The sequence below is a fragment of the Pteropus alecto genome, unplaced genomic scaffold (genome assembly GCF_000325575.1).
Source record: "Pteropus alecto unplaced genomic scaffold, ASM32557v1 scaffold81, whole genome shotgun sequence".
Taxonomy (NCBI): Eukaryota; Metazoa; Chordata; class Mammalia; order Chiroptera; family Pteropodidae; genus Pteropus; species Pteropus alecto.
The window spans coordinates 18482496-18485841 of NW_006433378.1; the positions used below are offsets into that span (position 1 = coordinate 18482496).

General features: G+C 41.0%; 1 long non-coding RNA gene across 1 annotated transcript in view; it reads right to left on the reverse strand.

Moving 5' to 3' along the window:
• Positions 1-15: 15 nt before the first annotated feature.
• The window catches only part of LOC107195419, a 279224-nt gene continuing 275893 nt past the window's right edge, over positions 16-3346 (reverse strand). Inside the window, exon 9 of the long non-coding RNA XR_003045212.1 lies at positions 16-2689. This is a non-coding gene — a long non-coding RNA (uncharacterized LOC107195419). The remainder of the gene's footprint in view (positions 2690-3346) is intronic.

Genomic DNA, 3346 nt, shown 5'->3' on the forward strand with positions numbered 1-3346 from the left:
ACAGAGCAATTAGCCTTCAATTGTATTTCTTTATTGATGATGCAGCTTTCTCCTTTCCATACAATATGAGACATTGTCGTAAATGGACATTCGTATAATAGATCAGAGGAGCATACTCTCTAAACATCTGGATTTTTCCACATATGGCTCATTAGCTATTGTTGCAAAAGCCAATATGAACTCCGTGTTGATGCAATCAAATGAGACTAGAAAAATACACGCTTCTCACATTTTTTTGTTACACATATGTATATATTTGGCATACAATTCAATGTAGTCACAGGAATTTTAGAAAGGAAAGCTTTCTACAGCCATGTCTGTTACCCATCATTGTGCTACTTCCTCGAAGAAAGGGAAAAATGAGTAGTGCTGGGCTGCCGGCCACTTCACCACATTGCCGTAGTGAGAGACTAATAATAAATAAATTCGGTCGATTATTAAGATGTCCAGCCCGCTCTTCATGATGGTAAAAATATGTTTCAATTTGAAATTGTCCAGAACTGAGTAAAAAGAGAGGTTTTATCCAACATTTCTTGATTTGCACGAACACAAAACAAGTGATTACTAATAGCATGCTTTCCCTCATCACTGTCATACTTAAGTGGTCTGAGAAGTGCATGGCCCACTCTGAGTGAGGACGACAGCCAGCCCAGAGTGAAATCCAACAGCGAGAGCATTGAGAGGGAAGCAGATGTTCCCTCTTTCACTTTCGCTCTTGCAGTCCCAATTTTGCCCTTCTTATGCTGAAGACAAAGGGGTCCACGCTCAAGTGGCTTTCAAGTTTTTGCGTGCATCAGAGCCCCAGAAATGAGAGGGTACCCTCTACATGCCTTCCTTTAGAATTGTTCCAAAGAGAGAAGATCCACTTCTCTTTCCTTTTATTTGGCCATCTACCGTAGGAAAATATTGAGTTACATAATATCTGTATTGCCTCTTACCTGAAATCTCTCATCCTTATTCCAAATTAAATAAATAGTAAACTAAAGGTGGCATGGCATTATTAATTTAAATCGCCCCAACTGTCCAGGGAAATCGATGTGAAAATAGGCTTCCATCAGACTTCCTGGACACAGACGCTGAGATTCACATACGGGAGGCTTATTGGCCTGTCTTCTCGGAAATATCCCATGTAAGGAAGTGACAGAAGCACGATCTCACAGAGAGAAGTTGAACTGTGGTGCAGTTACACCAAAGGCTCCAGCCATCCATGGACAGCATGGATCAATCTGAATCCAGGATGCTGTTCAGAGATGTCACAAGCTGAGTCATGGGGTTAAGCCTTTGAAAACAACCGACACGTTATTAGATGCCGGCTGCAGCCAGCAAGGCACATAACTTTGAGTGAAAGTGTCCTTCCACAAAGGGCAATTCCTGGAAAGCGACATAGCTCAAGTCATCAGCAGCCAATATATGTAGAGTTGGAGAATGAGCACATTGGCTCTTGAGAGGGTAATGTAGATGGCACATGATCGTACCCACTACAGTCCGCTCTATTTTAAGAACTTGGATCTACTGGCTTCTAATAATAAGTCATCCCCATTTAGGAACATCTTCTTCAGGATTCTAATTGGTCTCATTTTCCAGCAGAGCTTAGAAAATGAAGGTTAGTGGGATGAACTACGGCCCTCTCCATCACAGCTGGTCTCAAGGCTATAAGTGACACCTATCTCTGCCACCTTTACAACCTATTCTAGATTCTCCATGCCCTCAGCTTGCACTTCTGTTGGTCTAGGCTGCTTAGCAGTGTGGTGATCCAAACCCTCATCTCTGAGGGTATGAGTCTTTGGTCTCCGTGCAATCAGGTCATGGCTGCTGCACTTGTCCATTACCCTCTCCTCCAATCACAGTTGGGCATGGGAGTACCAAAAAACACACTAGTGGTTCCAAATTTCCCTCAGTGTGGAACAGTGTGGAACTTTCTTTCTCTTGATAATCAAAGCCAACTAACTTTTTACTACAATAAGCTCTGTCTGCTGAGAGCTTCCTATTTCCGTACTTCAGAGGAAAATCTTAAGGAGTTTTGCATTAGGACCAGAGAGTGGAGACTTCTGTACACCTCTCATCTTCCAATTTTAAACTTAAAAAGAGAATCAGTGTTGTTTTATTCCTGTAGAAATAGCATATTCTACCATATTCTACCATAATTAATTACCAAATTACTCTGGCATTTGTTTTAGACCAATGTCCAAACTCATTGTTTTGTTCTATGTTCTTAGCCTGTGCTCCTCCAAAGCAGAACAAAGCAGAGTCTGAGACAAAGGTTTGCATATCCGCTGTGGATGTGCAAATGTGATCCCATAGAGCAGGAGTGAAGTCCAGGAGGAGTGAGTCAGGGAATGAGGGAAAGCCAGTACAAGGCTGCATCATCGAGATGGCCAGCTGCTGCAACTGACAGGGCTCAAACCAACAAGACTACTCAGGAGTCTTATGAAATGCATCTTAAAACTAGGAGAAAACATTGATGTGTTTGGTCTCTCTCCCTTCTCCACTGGTTCAAGGTGATGCCATGGATGTTAACTCTTCTTAATTTCCAGGTTGCACATACGTGAAGGCCAAGTGGGCTCCCACAGCGACAAGTGAGAATCCCCAGGGCAAAAAGTAAGTCGTGTCGATGGAAGATCAAGAAGAGATGCCAGCAGGTCTGTCTCATCTGCACAAACGGTGAAAACTGGGCACTCTGAAGTGGTACCTGGAGGAACAGATGGGACCGTGAGGACTTAGAGTGACGTCCAAGAGTTCTAAAATATGCCTCCTCTGCACATTTTCTGCTGGTAAAGATGGTGGTTCCTTCTATTTCTGATTATAAACCAGCCACTTTGAATCCTAAGTTACACTTCTCACCCACTAGAGAAATGCTATCACTCTGATTTTTCATATGGACTATTTCTTAAATCAGAAAACCTATATGACATAAGAGCAAAGAAGATAGACTCTGGAGTTAGACTTCTGCAGTGAGAAGCTCTGATGTAACTTAAGCAAATTACTTAACTTCTCTATGCTTGTTTCCTCACCTGTAATAAGAAAATAATAACCATATCTACGCTAAGGGTTGTTTATAAGAATTAAATGTATTAATATTTGCAAAGTGTTCAGAAAAGTTTCCAGCACATGGTCAGAGTCCATGAATGTTATTTATTCCTATTAAATAAAACTTCATCATCTTGATATTTTTTAGTTTAAGCTTAAGGTTAATTACAGATTACAATTTTAATAAAACACATGGTTTGATTTGCTTGTATTGAGATCTAAATTGATGAGTGAACTCTATCGAGTTTGGGTGATATATGTTCCCAATTTGTCCATAAATTTATTTTTTAAAAAAAGAGATAGAGAGAGGAGAGAGAGA